Raw genomic sequence first — 26,789 nt, 5'->3', positions numbered from 1 at the left:
CACACACACAACACACGACACATACAACACGCACACAACACACACACACACACAACACACACACAACACACACGACACACACAACACAAACACACACACACACACACACACACGACACACAACACAAACAAAACACACACACAACACATACAACACACACACAACACACATGACACAAACACGACACACACAACACACAAGACACACACGACACACACATCACAAACACAACACACACGACACACAACACAAACACAACACACACGACACACAACACACACAACACACATGACACACACACACACAACACAACACACACACACACACACACACACACACAACACACACACAACACACACACACACAACACACACAACACAACACAACACACACAACACACACAACACACGACACATACAACACACACACACACACACACACACACACACAACACAAACACAACACACACGACACACAACACACACAACACACGACACATACAACACACACACAACACACACACAACACAAACACACACAACACAACACAAACAACACACACAACACAAACACAACACACACAACACACAACACACACAACACACAACACACACGACACAAACACAACACACACACAACACAACACAAACAAAACACACACAACAACACACATGACACAAACACGACACAACACAAACACGACACACACAACACAACACACACGACACACAACACAAACACAACACAAACACACACAACACACATGACACAAACACGACACACACAACACACACAACACACATGACACACAACACAAACACAACACACACACAACACACATGACACAAACACGACACAACACAAACACGACACACACATCACAAACACAACACACACGACACACAACACAAACACGACACACACAACACACATGACACACACGACACAACACAAACACACCACACACAACACACACACACAACACACACGACACACACACACACACACAACACACACACACACACACACAACACACACAACACAACACACACAACACACAAACACAACACACACACACACAACACACACAACACACACACACACACACACACAACACAACAACACACAACACAAACACACAAAACACAACACACACGACACACACAACACACACGACACACAACACAAACAAAACACACAGACAACACACATGACACAACACAAACACAACACAACACAAGCACAACACACATGACACACACGACACACAACACAAACACAACACAAACACACACGACACACACGGCACACACAACACACACAACACAACACACATGACACACAACACGACACAAACACAACACACATGACACAAACACAACACACACACACACGACACACACACACAACACACACAACACACACACACACAACACAACACACACAACACACATCAACACAACACAACACACACACACACACACACACACACACACACACACACACACAACACACACACACACACACACATGACACACACACACAAACACAACACACACACACACACACACATGACACAAACACACACACACACACAACACACACGACACACACACACACACAATCACGCACACAACACACACACACACACACACACACACACAAACACACACACACACACACACACACAACACACACACACACACACACACACACACACAACAACACACAACACAACACACACGACACACACACACACAACACACACACACACGACACACAACACACACAACACACGACACACACAACACACACACACACACAAACAACACACACACACACACGACACACACGACACAACACACACACACACACACACAACACACACACACACACAAACACACACACACACACACACACACAACACAACACACACACACACACACACACACACACACGACACAACACACACACACACACACACACACACACACACACACACACACACACACACAACACACACACACACACACACACACACACAACAACACACACACACACACACACACACACACACACACACACACACACACACACACACACACACACACACACACACACACACACACACACACACACACACACACACACATACACACGACACACACACACACGACACACACACACACACAACACACACACACACACACACACACACACACACACACACACACACACACACACACACACACAACACACACGCAACACACACACACACACACACACACACACACACACACACGACACACACACACACACGACACACACACACACACACGACACACACACAACACACACAACACACAACACACAACACACACACACGACACACACGACACAACACACACACACACACAACACAACACACACACAACACACACCACAACACAAATACAACACAACACACCACAAACACAACACCATACAACAGTTATTTCTCATCCTAATCAATTCTTGAAATAAAAGAACTAAACATTTCCACAGTAAATATTTTGACAACAATATGCTGCTCCGCACTAGAGTAGAGTGTGAGATTGTCGACTGAAGAAGTCACAGTGTTGTTCAGTACTGACACAGATACAGCCAACTGTTAAAGGTGCTCATTCCATTCACTATAAATACCACACCTTTGAGGTAAAATGTGTAAGATTATTTTGAACTAATATAACAGGACTTGTGTAATGAAAATCAGGGTATTCTAACACTAATTTTACTTGGCATTGGTATGGTACACAAAGCCCAATACTTTTACTTCAACAAAGACCACTCCAACTGATTTATGTGACAACTTAAGTGGAAGGTGCAATTTTAGTCTTAGAGTTAAGAGACATTTACAGTATAGAGTGTCAGGACTGAAGAGACAATGAGAGAGACTGAAGAGAATCTGAAAGGGTCAAAAGGTCAGAGGTTTAGATGCTGTTCAAACCAGGTCTTTTGGTGGCATGTTCTATGTGCCAGGTGTCGCCAATACCACACTCTTTAATACTTTACACACACACACACACACACACACAGTGTGGGTCTGTGCTCGTATCCTGTCTTTCCAATGTCATATGGGCAGAAGTGACAGCTGTACTAACCAATGCAAACACATGGTCCCGTCGTGTCAAAACAAACAGAGAGAACTGAGAAAAATGTGTGCAGAGTCAAAAAGTGAAGTACTCATCTCTTATGCATCTAAGGTGAAAGAGGTTATATTTTTGGTTCTGAATGATACAGTAATATTCAGAAGAGATGCCAACAGATGCTACAAATACACAGCTGTGATTGAAGCATTGTGTGATGTGCTGTATGATAAGATCACAGACCCTCTGACATGTGCACAGAAAGTACCAGTGATATGAATATTCTCCCTGTGTCCTTACAGGTCAACACTCTGTACATACCACTGGGACAATGTCTGTAAAGAGGAGGGTCTAGATTTGTGGGTGCTTAGATCAACTGTGATTGATTTAATCCGATAAAAGCAATGGCTCATATAATGCTGATAGGAAACAGGTTGTATAGGATTTCCAGTGTTGCAGTGTTGAAAACAAATATCTTTGAAAAGGCTGGTTGTTTTTCTGTAAATACTCTGTCCCCATTGGCCCGTCCAACCGGATTATCTCTTAAAAAATGCAGAACAATGATATCAAATGATGTGGGCACAACATGGCTCTAGAATCATCTCTCAGTGTTTGAATGAATGAGATGATTCTTGAGTTGAGTTCTTTTCCACCTCTGTTGTGTGCAGACATCACCGTGACATCACACAGGAGCAGATGTTTACAGGGAGCTTGGGAAAACAGTTGCTAGGAGAGTTTTTTTTTTAAGACTTGGGAGCATGATGATTCCTGTCCAGTGATGACTCATAGTAAAGCTTCATGCCAGGGTTCCCAGGCCTCTCTCTACCTGCACTGCCCTGCTACAAGTGTCAAAGTCCACAGCCCTAAAACCATACATCACTCACGCTCTGCAAATGTTGTATGCACAGTCGTCTTTGCGAGCCAAGAATGTGTTGACTTTTCTGCTCCCGGTGAAAAAAGTCACAGGGATAGAGCTTGCTGAGCAATATGGAGTGTTGTGGGAGTATCACTGTTGTACGACTCAGCTTTTACAAGAGCTGTCTATACCTGGGGAAGCACATTCTTCTGTTGCAGATATTTCCATGCATGACTTGTGGACAGTTCATGTTTTTTGGGTGTGGGCATTTGCAGGTGGAGAAACGATGAAGCAGAGATTAAAAGTGCCACAGACCACTCCCTCACAGACACACCCATTGAAGCAGGATACCAGCACAAGCACGTAAGAGGTGTGTCTACAGGCTCAGGCTTACAATCATACTAAATAAGGATAATGAATGAAGACTGCACTGACCTTGTTTTATGACGTGGATCTGTGAGGTGAAATGATATACTCATATATTTATAGTATACACTTTATTATTTATCAAACCTTGCAATTGAGTGTGGATGGACAGATCATGCATGCAGCAAAGGAACACTGTATATATGACCGAAATGTGACTGAGAAGTTCATAGAAAGTACACAAGATTGTAATAGTCTTTAATAGAAGTTCCTGTCTAACATACATTTGAAGTTGGAGTGGATAACAGCAGCACAATGGCATCATCACAGTGGGATAAATGAGTGCATTATATTTACAGGTGGAGATGAGCGAACCCATCAGACCAGTCCCTCCACCTTCTTCTCATTCCTCCACCAACATTAGATGATAACCCTCCACTTTTCATTTATGTTTGTTTATTGGTAACCAAGTATGGTGATAAGGTATGGTACGCACACTGCACTAATCTAGACAAAGTTACATCAACTATATGTTGCAAGAAAAGCAATAATACATTTAGAAGTAAACAGAAGTAAGATGTGACGTTCAGTAGAAGCAGTTGCAGTAGAGTTGTATTTTCAATGTTTTCGATGTCACAGTATGAACATTTTTATTAAATGCATGTTTTTTTGTTTTTTGTTTTGTTTTTGTCTTTGTTGTTGTTGGTTTTTTTGGGGGTTTTTTTGGACAAAAAACAACAACTGACTCTTATCTCCTCCTTCTGCTTGTTTCCTTTTGCTATAATCTTTCACTTCCTTTTAACTCTCTGTTTCCATGGTATCATGCAGGTGATGTACCACCTCCAGAAAGTTACACACTGCACCTTTAATGAAGTACAGATTACACACACATTCATTAAAGTCTCAATGGAAAGATCAGAATAATTGAATGTATTTAATTAAATGATGTCCTGTGACAATTATGTTCGGAATGCTTCATTAATCTTACACTTTCCCATGGCTGGAGATGTTTATTTGATCAGATCTGCTCCACCCATAAAGAATGTACCTGAGACACAGGGCCACTCCACAACCCTGACTAAACAAACCTTTGACACATCACCTTAATATGCAAATTACTCTGAAATAAAATCTATTTTATGTGTGTTGAGTATATTCAAAAATCAATTTGTTTTACAAGAACACATACATGGTCTGGATTGAATAAAGTTAGCATTTTTTTATATTTAGGTACATTGCAAAATGTGTAATAAACTCAAGATGAATCCAGACTCAGGACTAATAGTAACCATAACGACAGTGGTGGTAATAGCACAACACTGATGCACTGACAGCACTATAGTTCAGTAGTAATAGTTATCACAGTATCAGTAGCAGCAGTTGTTGTGAGTACAGGTAGTAAACGTGCAAAATGGAACTTGTGTGGTGGAGGGTCTGTTATTGACTCATCTTCATGGAAATGTTGTTTTTTCTTAATGTTCCACACATGACATTCATCTTGATTCCCTTATAGCAGGGGTGCTCACACTTTTTCAGCCTGCGAGCTACTTACAAAATGACCAAGTCATAAAGATCTACCTAATAAAAAGCCAAGCAAACTTCACTGAAACACTCTGTGCCCCTTTTTTGGACCCTCACCCACAGTTTGAGAACCCCTTCTTTAAGAGATCTTCCTCTGGCACTTTACACAAAACTGTGAAAAAAGTGAAGGAAGATTTTTAAACCTGTTTTTCAAAGTTCCAAACTGGAGTTGCATTCTTTTCTGGTTTTGCAGTGATATTTACCAGCCTCTGCATATTTACCAAACCAAACGCACATCGTGACAAACACAGATGCATTTGTGCACTTTTGTTAGGCAAACTTCAGCCAAAGCTTTGTGCCAACACTGTAACACAAATTTAGACTTAGACTGCTTCACGTTTCATCTTGCTCTTCTAATTAGCGCGCACTGTGGAAGGGGCTTGTGTTTGCTGTATGCAGGAAGGAGCGAGAGCGTGAAAAGACGAGGGGCGGCGGGCTGACGTGAGGCAGATGGACAGGTGTTTAGGAAGTTTAACCTGCCCTGTGATGCACGCTGGTACACGAGGGCACACGCTGTTGCAGACAAGCCGTGCATAGGGAGCGTGTGTATTTGTGATGTGCCATAGAGTCTCCGCGGGTTTCAAATGAGCGCAAAGGCTGTACTGAGACGCCCCACACCCTCCTGCACCCCGCTACAAGTTTATTGCCAACAGCAGCGGCCGTAATTAAATATGATCACACTTGTTGATTATCAGACCTTGAGTGAGAGACAAGACCGAGTCCAAATGCGAGTCCGAGACGAGACACGGCGATCTACCCACACGACCTTGGCGATCGACTGGTAGATCGCGATCGACGTATTGAGCACCCCTGCCTTATAGCATTGGCACTAGTATATTAGTATATTTCATTAGAAGTCTTTATACATACTGTTCAACAATGAACTTGAAAACATCCCATCAACCATCATCAATGCAAATGGGGTCACCTCTCCACAGATCTGACGTGTAACTTTGCCTTGTGGTTTCACCTGCATGTCTCAATGGAGAATCCATCCATCCATCCATTTTCATCCGCTTATCCGGGGCAGCAGCCTAAGCAGGGACTCCCAGACTTCCTTCACCGCAGACACGTCCTCCAGCTCCTCCGGGGGAACCCCGAGGCGTTCCCAGGCCAGCCCAGAGACATAGTCCCTCCAGCGTGTCCTGGGTCTTCCCCAGGGCCTCCTCCCGGTGGGACATGCCCGGAACACCTCCTGAGGGAGGCGCCCAGGAGGCATCCGGAATAAATGCCCGAGCCACCTCAACTGGCTCCTCTCGACGTGGAGGAGCAGCGGCTCTACTCCGAGCTCCTCCTGTGTGACTGAGCTCCTCACCCTATCTCTAAGGGAGCGCCCAGCCACCCTGCGGAGGAAACTCATTTTGAGCGCTTGTATCCGCGATGTCGTCCTTTCGGTCACTACCCAGAGCTCATGACCATAGGAGAATAGAGACGTATAATGTCATACTGTGGAACCATAGGGAAGCAATAACATCTCTATGGAGACAAACATGCAGAAGACTCTTCATCAGTAAAGTTCCATAGTCCACCTTTAATGTATACATTAGCTGTATACATTAAAGTAGATTCAAATACTTCCACAACTACTACTCCAAGCTAAAAAAAAAAAAAAAAAAATGGCTTTTACAAACTCAACTCTAGCATCACCTCTACAGATTAAGGCAAAAAGGCCCTAACGTGGAGGCATGGGCTGTTCAGCAGGTTCTTCTGACAACTCTCAAGTGCTTCCATAAAACAACAAGGCCTCCAGGTGCAGAGGCACATGACAAGTGTAAGTGCAGCTCCACAGAAAGGTTACCAGAGGATATATAACTACACAATATATATACACATGTGATTCTCAAAATGAGTCTCATACGTCACAGATGGAACACCCACTTGTGGTTTTCTAACACGTTTTAGTAATGGGTTTAATTATGTAGTTTTTATTTTGTTCTGTTTATTTCATTAATTGAATTCAGCAAAAACATGACCTCCAGGCTTATTCTCCAGGCAGGTACTTCCAGTCGTGATCCTAGCTAAAGATAGCTCAAGAACCTGCAAGGGCTTCTGACAGGTAACACCCTGTCACCACTAGAGGGGTCAAATACAGAGGAAACATTTTCCTCCAGGCGCAAGTTTTTCTTACTTTAACTAGATTAGTTTTGTGTGAAATTTGTGTCATTTGTAACACTTTGAGAATGACCGACCTGGTTAGAACTCGGAAGGGAGACTGCAGTGAATACCAGGTCCCACTGTGGGGCGCCAGTCGCTCTAGTGCATGCTGTCAATTTGTCCTTAAGCAAGACACTTCACAATGGCTGACTTGTACATGAACAGTTGTTTTTTTTTTTTTTTTTTAAGTGTGGACTTGTATATCCATGTTTTCTTTGTGCTTTGTGCAGAGGAGAGGTGTAGTAGATACCCCGACAGGTTGAGCAGTAGATGTAGTGACAGTGTGGGGTTTAAGTGAAGCAGATGCCAGTCTGCACACACTGTCCCTTCCATCAGCACCACCACTCACTGACCACACTCAAACAGACATGGGGGAAGTGTCAAGGCTGCAGTGATATGGAGCAGATAGTGCTGGGAGTACTAGCTACTAGAGATGGTTAATCCGCGGGTCGGGCGGATGATGTGACGAAAAATTATATTTTAATTAAATTCGGGCGGGTGGCGGTTTAACTACTAAAAAAAAAAAAAAGTTATTGTTAGTATTGTTACCTACATTTGAAAAGACGAGTCTCATTGTCTATGCTTGTAGTATGAAGTGTACGTCATATCCTTAATTAGCCCATTTGACCTCGTTTTTATGTTCTGAAGGTTAAGGTTGTGTCGGGGTATTGATGCCTAAGGTTTACGAGGCACATATTATATGCAGTTTATTTTATTACCTCCGCCAAGGAGGTTATGTTTTTGCCGGAGTTTGTCTGTTTGTTTGTTTGTCTGTTGGCAACATAACTCAAAAAGTTATGGACCAATTTTGATGAAATTTTCAGGATTTGTTGGAAATGTGAAAAGGAAGAACTGATTTCATTTTGGGGGTGATGCGGAAGAAATCCTGGATTCTGGATCACTTTGAAATTTTAGTTAACATTGTGGTAAATGGGGCCAAAAATTTAGTTTCTCAATATCTCAGTTAATTATTGACCAAACCATGAAATTTGACTCAGGGATGGACAATGGGATCCTCTTTCATATTCCAAAGGCTGATAAGGATCTGATCCAGAAGACTGATTTTATCGCAATTTATATAAAAAATGGGGGTAGTCCTTGGCGGAGGTCTGCGCTCTCTGAGTGCTTTTCTAGTTATTTCTAATTTATTTCAGCTGTTTGCCAACACGTAAGTGGCTATAGGGCCATATTTATTTAGTTATGCTTTTTTTTTTTTTTTTCGATATCAGATATATTTTAAAACACGCAGACATTATAACGTAGACTGCCACTCGGGGTATTTAAAACTTAAAGAAAGACCAATGGAGTGAGGCTATGACTTTGAAATAACATCGGGCAATGGCAGAATGTTCAGAATGTAACAACATCCAACACGAAGGCAAGAAGGTTCAAAAATAGCCTAGTCGGAAAACGCTGTCAATTAATTAGCTGCGCAAGAAAACCAGGTATGTTTGGGGTTGTTACGGACAATTAAGAATGCGAACATACACGCTGAGCGAATTTTGGAATGAATGAGCTATAGAGTTTGCATTTTTATCGAGGCTCTTCGGTTTGTTTGCTGTATGATTGTTCTAAAATCTAAAATCAATCGGCAGATGGCGGGCGGGTGCGGTTTTGAAAACCTTCGGTGCAAAATGGATAGCGGGCGGATGATGAGTTTTGTGTCTCAGTTGCGGATGAAAAAATAGCCCATCCGTGCATCTCTACTACTACTACTACTAGCTACTAGCTGACTATAAGTCAGTGTTGAATACTTCAGGGCCGTTGCATAAACTTTCAGATTCATTTCTGGTCTTGTATCACTGTAGTTTCGGCCTTTCATTCCCATGGAGTAAGCTGACATTAACCACACCGCCACACCCTCTCCGCACACAGAGCTGCAGGAGGATATGAGCTGGGCAGCAACAAGTCAATAAAAACTATATTTTGAAAAATACTACTACTGCTACTGCCAGTACTACTTCAACTACTTTTACTTCTTGCAAAGGCTGGTAGCTTACTTTGTGCCTTGCTAATGCCATTGTGCACCGGCTTTGTCGTGTATCAGGATGGCACAACTGAGTCAGTGTAACTGTGGGATAGGGAGTTGCAAATGTTTAATGGGGGAGTGATGCAGGACTATTAGAAGCAGAAATAAAGTACTCTTGGTTGTTGTTGTAGCTGCTGTAGCAGTAGCAGTATTGACTGGCAAACTTGACTTTGAAATGGCACATGTATTTGAACTTTTTTAACTTTTATTTAAAGTAATGATCCCATCGTGTTCATTTGAATGGCTCTTGTATAATCCCAGGCCACGCTGAGCCGCTCTGGGGCTGTTGTTCAGTTGTACCCTGAAGCGTCTTTGCTGTGATTGGGGAATGCAGCAGAGAAACTCTGGGTGGTGACACTTTCACTCAAAACTATTTATCATCATTGGACGCTGTCAAAAGCTTCCCTCGAGCAAGTTCAAAAGCTTGAAAGTGCAAGAGCTGACTTAGCTACTCTAACAATAACCTGCTTATGTCAAACTTCAAATAGTTCATATGAAACATGTGAAACAGGATCATTTACATAAGGAACATTGTCCATTACCGGACTAACAATTTTCCTGCCTCCAACACTGTTTTAACTTCATTATGTCAATTCACATGGGCTTCAGAAGTACATTAGCAGAGGGCTGCTGCATTGTTTGGCAGTGTCCCACCTTTGCATCCAGAAATGACACTCTAAACAACTGCTCAAAGTGACAGAAACAGCTGAATGCATTCCAGCAGCACTGTTTAGCACATTTGTTACATGGATTCTGGTGATATTTGTGAGTTCTCAAACTTACAGTAGGACCTGCCAGGTGGTTGACCACCAGTTATTTTGCAGCACTGAGGTTTATGCAGAGGCCAAAGGCAAAGCACCCAGAAGAACTCAAACATGGCAACACTGACTCCTACTGTACTGTACTTCAGCCTATTTTAGTGTCAATATGGAATATTTAGTTTGTGAAAAACATGCAAAGACTAAATGCTTTGTTACCCAGACTGACCCAAACTGTAAAAAAATAAATAAAAAATAAAAAACAACTGAGAGGACATAAGATGCTTTAATGTACTTTCTATTGTATGTAATGTGCTGCTGATAACCTGCTGGACAACACAGTGCAGCATTGGAAAAATACTAAAATGATAGATGTTGTCCTTGCTGGTTGTTTTAAGTCTTCAATAACCTGACTAGCTCTGATGCCAGTGGCCTCACCCTCAGTCTATTGTCTCCTGATTTATGTGTGGTGTGCTGCAAGAGTCAAGTATGCACACGCACCAGAGCACAACAGCCACATGGAGAGAGGAGGGCAGAGCAATCACATAGAGGGGCCTTTACTGTCTGTAGGAGAGTTTTAGTAAGATACCAAAAGGCATAAATTCTGTCTGTGGATATTTGAGCTTTAGAGCAAGCTTTCACACAGTGGTAGAAATGAAAGACATGTCCATGTGAAAGTGTAAAGAATGGAGAAGAATGCAGAACCACCTATAGTTTGGAGTATGTTGCAATGGGGTGTGGTGACATATATCAACAAAATGGACAAGCCAAGACCATAAAAATACTAAAATACATTTGTGAGGGGGTCTCTAGAAAGATACTAGAAAAAATAAGTCTTTAGAAACCTGTTTGTCTCATGATTCTCAGGAATAACACTGTCAGTATGTTTTGTCGAGAAACACCTTTTTGTAATAGAATAGCACAATAACAATAACAGTTTTACAAAATAAAATGTATAGTTTCTTTTATAGATGATGTATAGTTTCTTTTATAGAAGATGAGAGTGTTGCATAAAACTGTTGAAATAACTTTTACTACAAGTCTAATAATGAATGTACATGGGGAGAAACAGTGCATGAAAACATTTGATATGTGCAGTTAAACTATGGTTATATTAGCATTCGTAACATTGTAATGGACTTGCTAACTGTTCATATTTTCAGGAACCTGTAAGGGTGTTTAGAGTCTTCTCTTTTAAAACATTAACAGGACTGACTGCACATTTTACAATGGCTCGTTATATAAAATATATTTGTCACGGACAGTTTAGATTGACGCTAATGCATGTCTTTCTTATCTTATAGACATTTTTGGCTGGTTTCTTCGTCTCTCTGCCGTTGGGTGTGTAGGGACACTCCTCTACCTGTCTGACAGGCTGGGCCACTCCACACCCCCCCTCCAGCTCATATCCACACCCCAGAGACAAAAGTGAGAGTACAGGTTAGCTCTACAAGCTCCACCCCCACGTCCCACAGGCATAAAAACAGCAGCACTGTGCAGCCCAGCACTCAGAGGCATTGGCTCTCCTTTGAAGCATCTTCACCCTCTTCTCTCAGATCTAAGCCCAACACAACAACCACAATGATGAACAGGAAAGCAGTGTCTGTTAGTAGCTACGGCTCCCGGAGGAGTGCAGCCCCAGTCAGCAGCTACTCTGTGAAAAGGACCTACACATCAGGCTCTTCCTATGGAGGCAACTCAGGATATGGCATGGGCATGGGCATGGGCATGGGCACGGGCATGGGCATGGGCATGGGCGGCGGTGGTGGCATCGGCAGCAGCATGTCCTACAGCCTGGGCAGCAGCTATGGTGGCATGGGCGGTGGCGGCATGGTATCTGCACCCATCACCGCTGTCACTGTGAACCAGAGCCTTCTGGCCCCTGTGAACGTGGAAATCGACCCAAACATCCAGGTCGTGCGCACCCAGGAGAAGGAGCAGATCAAGTCGCTCAACAACCGATTCGCCGGACTCATCGATAAGGTGCGTTTGGCCTGCCTTTCTTTATTATAGCTAATATGTAAAAGCTGGGCTATGGAGAGTCATGTGATAATAACACTGCAAAAATCACTTACTTGAATTAAATCACTAAAACATGATTCATTTTAACTTTGACAAACTGAACTGTAAGTAAGGTAAAACAAAAACAAAAAAAGTCAAACCAAAATATGTTTAAATCAGTAAAAATCATATTTATCTGCAGATGTATTTCTTGGTGTGAATGAGGCAAAATTTGCAAGAGCAGTAGAGGTTGCCAAAAATTGCTTTCCATGTTTAGTTTGTATTCACTGTGATGAGCTGCAAAAAGACAACAGTAGTTGAGTTGCCTGAGTCCATCAGTATGTGACATCTTTTTGAGCCATGTACATAGAACAGCGATGGGACAGTTCTTCCATTATTGCACTAATCTCCCAAATTCTCACTGAGCAAAAAGGAACGTCCTCTCCAGCCCCTGTTCAAACAAGGGTGGGGTCAGACTTCAAGTGACTCATCCATGAAAAAAAAAGAAAAGGATCTATCTCCAGCACTGAGCCTACACAGTCCAAAGTCTCTGAAATGCACATTGTACCTATCACCTAGCTGCCACTGAACACACATTAAGTTGTAAAATATTTCTATGTGTGAAGTTTTTTGCAGTTTCTCAGGTTTTGGATCATGAATACAAAATACAAAATAATGAGTCATGTGATAATTCTGCTTTGTCTAGTTCGGTTTACCTGCCACACCTAGTTTTATCATGACTATGTGGCCTTTAAAACAAGTTAACTAGTCAATGTATACTTTTACAAAAGTATATTTTAACAGATTACGTATTTGTATAAAATATACCAAACAAAATACCCCAAAAACTACATTTAAAATCACTAATTCTGTAATTGTTAAGAGTTGGGTGTGGCATCAGGAGATTTGGCTTTCTGTCCAGTCATTCTTCTTGAGGCATTTGAAAAAAAAAAAAAAAAAAAACTGATATGAAGTCAAGTACAGCAGGCACACCCTTTGGAATGTGCTTGTTCCCTTAATTACAGCTTTTGCAGGGCATATGAAAGAATGAAGCGCTACATTATCCTGGCTTAAGGTGTGATGTCATTTTAGGACAAGCATTTCATGTTCCCACATTCAGGATGAATTTAGATCAAAAATTCATCCCAGTCTTATTTTGATAGGAAAAATATAATGAAAGACATAACCACACTATGTAAATGCAGATCAATCAAGAAGAAAACAAAAATAAACAAGAAAATGAAAAAAAAAAAATCTTTCTAACAAGCTTCTCCCGTATTGTGCCCCCATCACAGGTGCGCTTCTTGGAGCAGCAGAACAAGATGCTGGAGACCAAGTGGACCCTTCTCCAGGATCAGACGACCACTCGCAGCAACATGGACGCCATGTTCGAGGCCTACATTGGCAACCTACGTCGTCAGCTCGACGGCCTGGGCAACGAGAAGATGAAACTGGAGAGCGAGCTCAGGAACATGCAGGGCCTGGTGGAGGACTTCAAGAAGAAGTGAGTGTTGTTGTGTTTTGATTTATCATCAACCTCATAGTTAAGTTCTGAGTTATCCTAAAATATTGTTAATTCAATCAGGTATGAAGATGAGATCAACAAGCGTGCAGCTGTGGAAAATGAGTTTGTGCTCCTCAAGAAGGTAAACAAAAATATATTATAGTCTTGTGTTCTCCATGTGTCAGAAATCATCTTAGAGGATATGATCCCACTAAGGGAAAGCCAAACGTGTGATGATCGATCATCTTAGATCATATTTTGTTTCAGGATGTTGATGCTGCCTACATGAACAAGATTGAGCTGGAAGCCAAAGTTGATTCTCTTCAAGATGAGATCAACTTCCTCAGGGCTCTCTTCGATGCTGTATGTACTCACTTATTCATGCATCTAATAACACCTTGTGTGCTTTAGCTTCCTTGATTTGTGGCCTTTAAAGCGAGTCATTATAATATTACGAATTAAAAATGGATACTAGACAAACTGCTGACTTAAACAGAGTTTGTGCTGATTGTAGGAGCTGCGTGAACTCCAGGCACAGATCAAGGACACCTCCGTCATTGTAGAGATGGACAACACTCGCGAACTGGACATGGATTCCATCGTGGCTGAAGTCAAAAGTCAGTATGAAGCCATGGCCAACAAGAGCAAGGCTGAGGCTGAGGAATGGTACAAAAGGAAGTATGAGGAGATGCAGTCCTCTGCTGGTCAGTACGGGGATGACCTGCGCGCAACCAAAGCTGAGATTGCAGAGTTGAACCGAATGATTGCCCGCCTTCAGAACGAAATCGAAGCAGTAAAGGGACAGGTAAGAAAACATCGCAGAATAATGCAGAAATGATTCAAAATTATGCAGGAAGCTCACTGAATGTTTTTATGCAGAGAGCCAGCCTGGAGGCCCAGATTGCAGAGGCAGAGGAGCGCGGTGAGCTGGCAGTGAAGGACGCCAGACTCAGAATCAAGGACCTGGAAGAAGCTCTGCAGAGAGCCAAGCAGGACATGGCCCGCCAGCTCCGCGAGTATCAGGAACTCATGAACGTCAAACTAGCCCTGGACATTGAGATCGCCACCTACAAGAAGCTGCTGGAAGGAGAGGAGTGCAGGTAGGTTCCATACTCTGATCCACCCATTCAATAGCCTTGCACAACACGATGGATTTTCGCGATATATGTGAGTTCACAAACTCATGAGAATCCTTCTTGGTGTTGCAGGATTGTACAAACGTCAAAGGCAAAAAGCCCCAGACAAATCAAAACAAACCTGGCGACGCTGACAAATGTACTTCAGCCTATTTTGGCTGAAGTACATTTGGTAGTACATAGTACAATATGGACTTTTTTGTTTGAGAAAAATGTGCAGAAAGTAAGCACTTTGTGCATTTGTGGACTGTGATTTGAGAATGTCTGTGCTTTTTTTCTCAACTGGATATAACAAAAGTTTGCTTGATCCAAATACTCATCATGATGTGTTTTATGAACACTATCAGTGGAGCCTTTCCAGATTGATCATGTAGAATTCAGAGTGACACACATCAGTCTGGCATGAGCCAGTTTAATCACTCAGTGGTCTTCAGTACCAACTCATAGATCCTATTTGGAAACACAATCACTCAAAACATCTAGAAACATGCAGATTTTTATTTGTAGTCCAACTATCTCTAAATCACACCACAAAGTACATCTGCAATGTAAATTAATCTACCTGATGTCCTCAACAGACTGGCCTCTGGAGGCATAAACGCGACCATTCACGTCCAGGAGTCCAGGGGACGTAAGTACATAATTATATCAAAACCAAGAGCATGAATAATAAGAAAAACTAGCGATCTAACTGTACTCTTGTTTTCTTCTTGTTACAGAGAGCTTGAGCTCTGGATTCAGTAGTGGATCTGGATATGGAGGCTATATGGTGGCATGGGCGGCATGGGCAGCATGGGCGGAGGCTATGGGGGCACAATCACCAAGTCCATAGTCACCTCATCACAAACAAGGAAATATTAAGGAGACATACAGAGCCATCTCCGTTTAAATCAACCCAAACAAATCTTAACCATGTATCCGGCTATGTTACAGATCTGAGAGTACAGTTAAAAAAGGGTGTCTGAGCTTCAAAAGTACAAAGAGCCACAGTCTGCTAGTGGGCCAATGCAACTATGCACTGACTTCCAAGTTCTGAGATAAAAAAAAAAATAATGCAAAAGCTTTAACTGAATAAGAGTGTTAATCTTAGTGAGACAGTGTTTAAAAGTGTGTACAGTTTTGGGTGCGATGTCCTAGACTAATCAGATCATTGTAAATGAAAAATAAAAAATCTGACTGTTTACATTAGTGGTGCATACTTTGACTGGATTAGTTCTGGCACTGTTTTACTCGTACCATTTTTAAATGTTTTTGGCTAAGTTTGATGCTCTTCCAAAGCTGTTGTAACCAGATTTATTGCCTTGTCGACAAAAAGAATTAACATCAAATAAATCTGAGAGGAAAAAATACTACAGTGTTTGACTTGTTCATTTTAAGGTCAAAATGTAGCTTTAAAAAGAAGCATAATATTAAAATTAGGGGGAAATGTAAGAGGCACTGTGATCACTCTGACAGACTTCAACAGTTCATTCAGTCAGGCATCCCTCCTCAGAGCATCAGAACCACCAACTGGACGACTGAGGGATTTTATATACACCCCAACTCCCTTTTCAATTTAAGCCTAAATCCCTGCTTAAATCTCTACTTATTTTTATGCTTCTGCCACTGCCAAACACCTCCCTCCTGGCTCCTGGCATCCATCAGGGAGAGTCTCTTCAGCTTTAGAGGTGATAGTGCTACATCTTGGTGTTGTCTGCCGTTATAATTAGAGCCCGACCGATATATCGGTTGGCCGATATTATCGGCTGATATTGGCAACTTTGGGCATATCGGCTATCGGCCGATATGCTTGCTGATAGGGGCCGATATTTCACGTAATCTGCCATTTACTTGAGAAATAACTGCACTTAGAGCGGCTTTTTCAATTGTTACGAACACAGATTTTCATGGAAAAAAGTAAGTTTTTATCTTTTATGATTGGAAAGTTATGCACAGTTCTATAAAAATATTCCCAGGTATTGTACATGATACCGTCGGTCTGGAAGGTTTAAAAAAAAAAAAGAAAGAAAATAAAGAAACGAGGCTCAAAGGGTCACATGAGGTAAGGATTGGGCAACACTCACTTCCTGGAGCTTCTCTCTCTCTCTTACTCACTGTCTCTCTCTCTTCTCTCTCTTTGTAATCTGATACACTGTTATAATACAAAGTGTTAAGGTTCAAAGCTACAGACTATCTGACTCACTTATTTCATTTATTTCAACTCTGATCAGTAGAGCTGTAGTAGATTAAACAGTCTCCAGTGTCTTAGTCGACCAAAATGTGTATAATAATACAATAATCTCATTTAGATGATAAGTGTTTATGTGAGACTACAGCCGAAAGGAGAAGTCTCCAGAGTACTGTAGTACAGAGTACTGTAGTGCAGAGTACTGTAGTGCAGAGTACTGTAGTGCAGAGTACTGTAGTACAGAGTACTGTAGTACAGAGTACTGTAGTGCAGAGTACTGCAGTAGTGCAGAGTACTGTAGTGCAGAGTACTGTAGTGCAAAGTACTGTAGTACAGAGTACTGTAGTGCAGAGTACTGTAGTGCAAAGTACTGTAGTACAGAGTACTGTAGTGCAAAGTACTGTAGTACAGAGTACTGTAGTACAGAGTACTGTAGTGCAGAGTACTGCAGTACAGAGTACAGTGCAGAGTACTGTAGTGCAGAGTACTGTAGTACAGAGTACTGTAGTACAGAGTACTGTAGTACAGAGTACTGTAGTGCAGAGTACTGTAGCAGAGTACTGTAGTACAGAGTACTGTAGTGCAGAGTACTGTAGTGCAAAGTACTGTAGTACAGAGTACTGTAGTGCAGAGTACTGTAGTACAGAGTACTGTAGTGCAGAGTACTGTAGAGTACTGTAGTACAGAGTACTGTAGTGCAGAGTACTGTAGTGCAAAGTACTGTGTACAGAGTACTGTAGTGCTGAGTACTGTAGTGCAAAGTACTGTAGTGCAGAGTACTGTAGTGCAGAGTACTGTAGTGCAGAGTACTGTAGTGCAGAGTACTGTAGTGCAGTGTACTGTAGTACAGAGTACTGCAGTGCAGAGTACTGCAGTACAGAGTACTGTAGTACAGAGTACTGTAGTGCAGAGTACTGTAGTGCAGAGTACTGTAGTACAGAGTACTGCAGAGCAGAGTACTGCAGTACAGAGTACTGTAGTACAGAGTACTGTAGTGCAGAGTACTGCAGTACAGAGTACTGTAGTGCAGAGTACTGTAGTACAGAGTACTGTAGTGTCGAGAGAGTGTTCGAGTTTTCAAAGAGCGACCAATTCTTTTTTTGTTCAGTGTGAGGAGCGTGCAGTTTGTCTGGCCCCCATCACAGTCAGGAGCCATAATGTGGCCCCCAGAGAAAAAGGTTTGGCGATGCCCTAATCCACAAGTTGAATATTGAAAGTGAGACAAAGCTTGCATACTTTCTCCCAAACTGCTTTTCATGAATGACAGTGTTTCTATCAGCGGGTCTTTGTCAGGTCACCTGACGAAGATCGACATGTTGTTATTCATTAAAAGCAGTTTGGGAATAAGTGTGTAGGCTTTGTCTCACTGTCTTTGTTCACTGTGGTAGCCTTGCACTAGCGATGTGTGTATACCTTTTATGATACCACAAGAGGAATCTGTCTTTATATAAATACATTGTTTCCTGTTACTTTTTTCTGCATCAGTAGTAGTTTTTGCATGACCTCCCCCTGCAGGAATGTTTTGGAAGCTTTTGCTATGCCCCCTTTTTAGTCGACTAATCGACTGGCAGAACAGTCCAAGAATGTCTTTAGTCGTCTGCAGCTCTACTGATCAGGATGAATTTGTTTACAAGTTTACAATTATTATCTGACATTTGACTCTTCTGTTTTGTTCATTGAAGTATAACAAGTTAAACCTTGAAGTCACTTCTCACAAAGTTGCAATGGACTGAACTGTGACTTAAAGTGGAACTAATATGTCCTAAAACAACCAGAAGAAGAGTAATACTGATCAGGCAGTCTTTTTTTTTTTTTTTTCAGCCCTTCTGTATTTATCCTGTCTTTTGCCATAATGTTTTACTGTCAGCTGAACTTTTACTAAAGCTGCAGTTAATGATTGTGACATTTCCAGTCTCTCTCACCTCAGGCTCACAGAACTGGCAGACAGCAAGCCAATTTGTCGATTTTGATAGACTAATGGAGCGTGGAACAAGCCAAACAGCTGTACATGTTAAAGTCTGCCAAAACTATTAGATATACAACTCTGTCTTTTCATAGAACAGATCCATGTTGCTCCAAATGTGCCCTGAATCTATTAGTACCGCAAACCCTTGTTATGACATGCCCTTTCCTTCACTTATGGGTAAACATTATATTTAATTGGCAAATAGAAACATCACAGCTCAGAGCAACAGATTCTGGGCACCTGAAATGAAATGGTAAAACAGTTTATCAGCACTTTAGGTATGACAGGTATTAATTTCTAAAACATAGTTAGATTTAAGATTTTACAATAAATCTTGTCAAGGATTTTTAATTTATTTTTATTTTTTCTTTTGGTTTTGTAATTTTAGTTAAGTGAAGTGTCATTTTACTTCCTGGTTGGACACGGGCAGCAAATGTGAGATATGCAGACATAATTCAATAACTGTTACCTAGCAACCAAAATGTAAACATGCGAAAAAACTAAACACAAATTACACAATCTCTGCACGTTGGATGGAACTGACAGCCAATGACATAAGTAGAGGGATTCCGTTTTAGAACTCACAGCTACTATTTTCCAACTTTATGTTTTATACTTTATGTCACAAACTGCCTCTTAATTTGTACTAAAATATGAGAAATATTGACCACAGGTACTACCCCACTAAACCAAGTCAGAATTAGAAAAACATGTGTCAAATGTCAAAGAGAAATGAGCAGAGTTCTGGGCCAGTGTCCATCTGAGCATTCATCTGTAATGGGCCAATCAAAGGTGTATATGAAAGATAGGATATTTCAATTTTTTCTGACTTATTTCAATTAATTTCTTACATTTTTACTTGAAATGTGTTCTATTATTTTGTATAATTATCATGTCATATTATGTCTTCTTAGTCTACTGGTGTTTAGTTGCAGGAATTAGTAACTGCTCACACTTCATTTTTATGGCCTATTTTTAAGGCACTGTTGACACACTAAAGAGATGACTGCACTTTTTTATTATTATCTTATAGGGATGATAAGGATATAGAGTTTAACAGTGTCCGCCCGCACTGGTTCTAAAGTCAATTTTCCCAAATTTTCCCCAATTTTTTCCCATAGAAATGTTTAAATATTAAGAGTTCCATGGTATCGCAGAGTCTAATCAGGTATGTGGCAATTTCCATAATGCAGTTGTCCAAAATTTTAAATGCAAGAAAATTTCAGAAACAGATTTTAAATTTTAAAAAATTATGTATAGGTCACACTTTTTTTTTTTTCTATGGGAAAAATGAATGAGAAATGTCCTTCCAGAACCAGGGAGTGGGCCATCACATTTGTGCTCCTTAAAGTTCAGGTGATGTGTTTTGGAGTAAATGCACTTTCGCTTCTCTAAGCAAACGGCGTTACGAATGATTTGGAGACACACCCTGAAGCAGATGATTTAGGTGCAAAGTCAACAGTGAGGACACAGGAAATGACCTTTGCCCTCTGGTCTCACAGCAACACAAGAAAGTACAGTCAGAGGTCTAGAGGAGCTGAAAGGAGAAACAGAAAGACGTTAGACTCACTAGATCAGTAGATATTAGACCTTATACACACCAGGCACATGTAGGATCAAGCGTGTTAACATTTCATTAAAAGAGGACTTAGTGGTAAAATACTGAAAAGGTCTGAAAAGGGAAATCCTTTGGGCAATCCAGGCTCATCAAATCCTCACTTCCTTTTTCACCAAAGTGACTAACCAGAGTTGGTGCTGAGTTGCCGTAATAACAAGCATCTGGGTAAAAATCTGGTCAGGACCAGGCTAACTGTCAACATTTTTCTCCATGAATGTCTAAAGAAACGGTTCAGTCAAAAGTTTCAGCGCATGCATTTACACCCTGTGTAAATTACCTGTCTCTGTCTCAATACACTTCAAAATGACCTTCTATTTGGTTGTGTCCCTTGAGACTCCCACGCACTAGACACACCCACCAAAGCCTACAGCCTACATTCATAACACGATCTCGCCGAAGCACAGTTTCTCTCATGCAGTAACCTATTCAGATAAAAAAAAAAAAAAGAACTCCTCTTTAGGATTAACTGTAGGATAATCACTTAAACAATGAAGTGTCTTTCCCTGCCTGCTGCTGTGAGAGGCAGTGCTTTTGCTCTGGTTTGGACTCCATCATGTCTCTCACTTTCTTTCAAGCCACGTCCATATGAAGGGTTCTGATCGGTCATTGTTGGTCAAATGTTGAATTACAGCTGTTTTACAGATGACTTATTTTTTGTACTTTGAGAGGGGTCACCTTTCTATAGATTTGATCTGTAACTTTCACTGTCACCAGCTTGTCTCCGTGGAGATAGATGTGTATTGCCATATCATGGAACATTTCAGGCAAAACAATAATGATAAAAGCAGGTGACAACCCTCCACCACAACAGTGATACAGTGTACCTTGATATTACCTGATATCAAACCTGGTGCAATACTCACATAATGAAAGGTCTGAACATTTTAAAATGAGATGGATTGAATTATATTTTTGTCAGACGAGTGGAGGCAGCTCAGAGCATGTTTGTGTGAACTCACACCAAGGCAATACACCCGGACTGAAGAAGATGCAAGAGGCTCATGTGTGTCTGCTGCCCCCTGGCACATACTAAATGTTACTGTAATTCTCTTTTATCTTTCCGGATTTGAAATCACAGGCACTTAAAATAATCAGGTAGGTCTAGTACACATGTTATGATTTATTTATTGCTCAGTCATGGTCACACTGGTTTATGGGGCAGTATAGGGGAATAATACACCTGAAAAACAACTAAACACAGCAGACTAATAATGGGGACACCATTCTAACATTTTCTAGTTGCTTTACAATAGGCCTATTTGTGCAAAAGTACGCACAAGTACTCCTGACCAATCCTAGCTCTGGATCTGCAGATGAGCCCTGGGTCATAGACCTGGATTCTGTATCAAAGTGATAAAGAATATGACAATACATAAATGTGTTTCATTTTACATCTAAATAAATGAAAAGGTCTGACCCCAAAATGTTCCTGATAGCCCTAATATACAATAACAGCTTAACTCATTTAAGATCAAATCAAGAGCTGCGTATAATAGACATATTAAAAGGAAACTAGTCACCACATAGAGTAAGTTGAAGTTGCAAATACAAGTACCACAAGTCTGCTGAAGTGTCTCTTTTGTCTCCTCACGAGTCGTCTGAAGTCACACTCAGTGGACATGAGAACAGTGACAGGGTTGTCAAAAACACTGATGTCTGGGCAATAATTAAATACTGAAATTAGTGTTGAGTTTTGTTCCTTAGTATGAAATTCCAATTTGAAATTTCACCCCTAAATCACACTGCAGAGACAGCAGAGGTGCTCCGGATTCATTCCAATGGGAGTGGACTTTTGGCAGGCGCTGCAGCCCTCCACAGGCCTCTGTCCCTGATAACTGGTTAGTTAACATGTGAACATGTGCTCTTGAGCTCTACACTTCATGTGAGCTGCACTATACACAACATCACTGCTCCAACACAGAAGTCAGAGGACACAGGCTACTGATCAGCAAGACAATGTTTCAGCCAATCTATATCACGAAAATCACACCAAAGCCACGTGTCAAGTGTGTCGGTCTTTTCCCAACCATTCAGTCACTAATCTGGTTCACTATATACGTTTGTGGGATTTTTGGGGGGATTTGCTAAACTATATATTTTTGGAAAGGTTATTGTGTAATGAGTCAGAAAATCATTGTTTCCATTCGATTAGATGTCTATATGGTAGCCATATTGAATAAAAAAAAAAAAAAGGCTGCCAAAAAACTCTTTCTGAAATATCTCAGCCTCTGAATAAGTTCAAATGTTGATTTTAACTGCTAAACCCACATTTTCAGGGTCAGGGAATCAAATGGTGCTGTTACAAAGCTATAAGACCTACCCACATTAACCCTTAGATAACCCTTTTTTTTTGTTTGTTTGTTTTTGTTTTGTTTTTTTAATTATCCTGTTGAAATACATCAACAATATGGGTAAAGCAAACTATAAACATCACATGCAGTTGGTCAGATAACTCAAAGAGTTTAAAAGTAGCTAACATCAAATTTGGATGTTGAATGTCAACAAACACACTTAGACACAATATGATTACTCAACCTTTTTTATTAGACATTTTCTATATATGATCATTATCATCATCACTTTCATACAACCATAGACCGTATATATGAGACAGATCTAATGCTGTAGCCACAAAATAGGCCAAACAGGAAGTTCTCCAGGAGGCTCTTCTGGCTCGTTCTGACTCTGGCTCCAATGGATTTACATTAGGATCTTGTAGCTCCTCTCTCTGTGACTGCTGCTGTGAACCTCGTCATTTTGGTGTTTAAATGTTCGTATTAACCCGCGACACATGATCCAGAATTTTTTTTTTTTTCACTATTTTCTCCTATTCATAACACAGAGCCTGGCTCCAGATTCACTCCTGTAACCATGAGCATCACAAGGCTCATTTGAGTGACGCTGAAATCTGTGGGTCACACTCACTTAGTCCACTTCTTTTATACAGTCTATTCAACAACATGGCTTGGGAATCATCATCATTCTGCCACTGGCTGCTGCACTGACACATGTCAGTACAGGATAAATCTTTAGTTTCTGGTGTGCAGTTCTGCAGTCACCTTTGTACTTGGCAGTGGTGAACCCTGGACCTGGACCCTGGGCCTTCACTAGGACAAATTTCTGTCCATCATGACATCAGAGCTCGGAGCCCGTGGCCAGGCCAGGCTCAGCTCTGCCCTGCCAGTGATCAGGTCCCAGCAGGAATCATGCACTGGCCAAAGAGATACAGACCACAGATGTTAAGACACAAAAGCTCCTCACCATGCATGGAGGGTTCCATCCCAAATCCAACACACTGAGACTGTGCGTGAGCCAGAAGGAAGGAGGCCGAGGAGTAGTGAGTGTGGGAACCACTGTCCAGGATGAAACATCCAAGCTCCATGAGAACATCCTGGACAAGGCCCCGACAGATGACGTGCTCAGAGAATGTCTCAGACAGTGGGGTCCAGAGGAACAGGTGCTGGAGGGACCATCACAAGCCCCTACATGGGGCGAACTACCGGAACATAACTGAAGTGGCTGATATCAAGAAATTCTACCAATGGTTTGAGAGGGCTGGTCTGAAGGACACACAGAGGCTCATCCTGGCTGCTCAGGAGCAGGCCCTGGGCACTCGAGCAATAGAGGCCCAGATCTACCCACGGTGTAGACTGTGCAGCACTAATATATATATATATATATATATATATATATATATATATATATATATATATATATATATATATATATATATATATATATATATATATATAATTATGGTCTGAGCTGTGGGGGAGCTGTAGAGGGAATATCCTCTTCTGCCTGTTTCTGCTCCAAAGCTTCAGTTCATCCTCTAGTCTAGTCCCTGGAGTCTTCTTTTACCTGGGAAAACAAAAAATGTCCCGTACTTATAATTCTTGGTAATAATAACTAGTGCTGTCATGCGATTAAAAAAAATTGAGAGATTAATTAATTATGATCTGTAATTAATTAATCTAATTAATCTCATTTTAATCTCACCTAAAAATTGCTGAGAAAAGCCTTCAATTTTAGGTATTTTCATTTAAATTCATTATTACATTATTGTGGCAGATCAAAAGAACAAAAAAAGTGACTTTATAAAGTCATTTATTGTTTAACAAATCTCTCCAAATTGGCTGTTGAGCCCAAGTCTCCATGAATAAGAAACTGTTTGCTGTAAAGTAGCAAAGACGAGGAAATCTGAACATAATAACTTTTGTCTACTTAAAGACAATAAAAAGTCCAGTTTAACCTTAACCTTAACCATATTAAAAATATTATTGATAGAGAAATGTTTTATATATGAGATCACTGGTTTTAGTCCTTGTTTTAGTCCTGGTTTAGACCTGCTTAAGTCCAACTTTAGTTCTAGTTTAGTCCTGGAATGGGCTTGTCCTGGTTTTAGTCCTGGTGTTAGTTCCGGTTTAGCCCTGGTTTAGTCCTGGTTTAAACCTGGTTTAGACCTGGTTTTAGTTCTGGTTTTAGTTCTGGTTTAGTCCTGTTTAGTCCTGGTTTAGACCTGGTTTAGTCCTGGACTGGGTTAGTCCTAGTTTTAGTCTTGGGGTTAGTTCTGGTTTAGAGGCGCACAGGAGGAAGCGCGGTTTACGCAGGGTACGCGAGAAAACACGATCCACACGCGGCTCACGGGAGGACAGCGGTGTCCACGCAGTGTCTATGGAAGGAAACGTGGTCCGCGCGTTCTCAGGTTAATGACGATGATGAAGGTGTGTGTTGTGTGTTTGTGTGTGTTTGTTTTGTGTGTGTTTGTGTGTGTTTGTGTGTGTTTGTGTGTGTTTGTATGTGTTTGTGTGTGTTGTGTTTGTGTGTGTGTGTGTGTGTGTGTTGTGTGTGTTGTGTGTGTGTGTTTGTGTGTGTTTGTGTTTGTGTTTGTGTGTGTTGTGTGTTTGTGGTCCTATGCAGGTTGTTCAGACATCAGTGAGTCTATGCAGGTTGTTTTCACCAGTGACATTTAAGTTGTAGGCGATTTTATATTTGTTATTTTCTTTTATATTTCACGTCGGGAGAATAATTTCCAAGACACGAATGTGTTTTTACCTGTGCACTGCTGGTTCTGTTCTACTGGCTCTTCGACCTCGTCCATTGTGCGACTGACGCTGCGAACGTGAACATGACGTTCACATCGCTCTTACTGCGCGCGTTTTGTGTGGGTTTCCGGGGATGAGTGGAATTACCGAAATAAAACAAAATTATAAATGTGTTTTTTGTGTGTGTGTGTTGTTGTCCCAACAACACATAAAAACAGGTTTTATAATAAAGCAACTCACATACAGAAACACTAAAGTTAGAGATTAAAAATGAGATTAACGCGATTAAAAAACATAATGTGCTAAATATGACTGTAATTAATTAATCGCAATTAACGCGATAATTTGACACCCCTATCAAATATACAAAGTGTAGATTGTGCAGAGTTGAGTCTCAGGTCTGACCTGATTCTGGTCTGGTTCCTGTTTTGTCCAGTTCATTAAGTTTACTAAGTTGGTGATGGTGATGATGATGGTTCATGGT

General features: G+C 41.2%; 1 pseudogene; it reads left to right on the top strand.

Moving 5' to 3' along the window:
• The first annotated feature begins 12,360 nt into the window (after window positions 1-12,360).
• Window positions 12,361-16,858, top strand: LOC110165703 (keratin, type II cytoskeletal 8-like; annotated as a pseudogene).
• Window positions 16,859-26,789: the final 9,931 nt, after the last annotated feature.

This window comes from Boleophthalmus pectinirostris, unplaced genomic scaffold (assembly GCF_026225935.1).
Source record: "Boleophthalmus pectinirostris isolate CB_2022bp ecotype Guang Dong unplaced genomic scaffold, ASM2622593v1 HiC_scaffold_3, whole genome shotgun sequence".
Classification (NCBI taxonomy): domain Eukaryota; kingdom Metazoa; phylum Chordata; class Actinopteri; order Gobiiformes; family Gobiidae; genus Boleophthalmus; species Boleophthalmus pectinirostris.
Note: the sequence above shows the minus strand (reverse complement) of the source record. Positions and strands in the feature narration are given on the sequence as shown.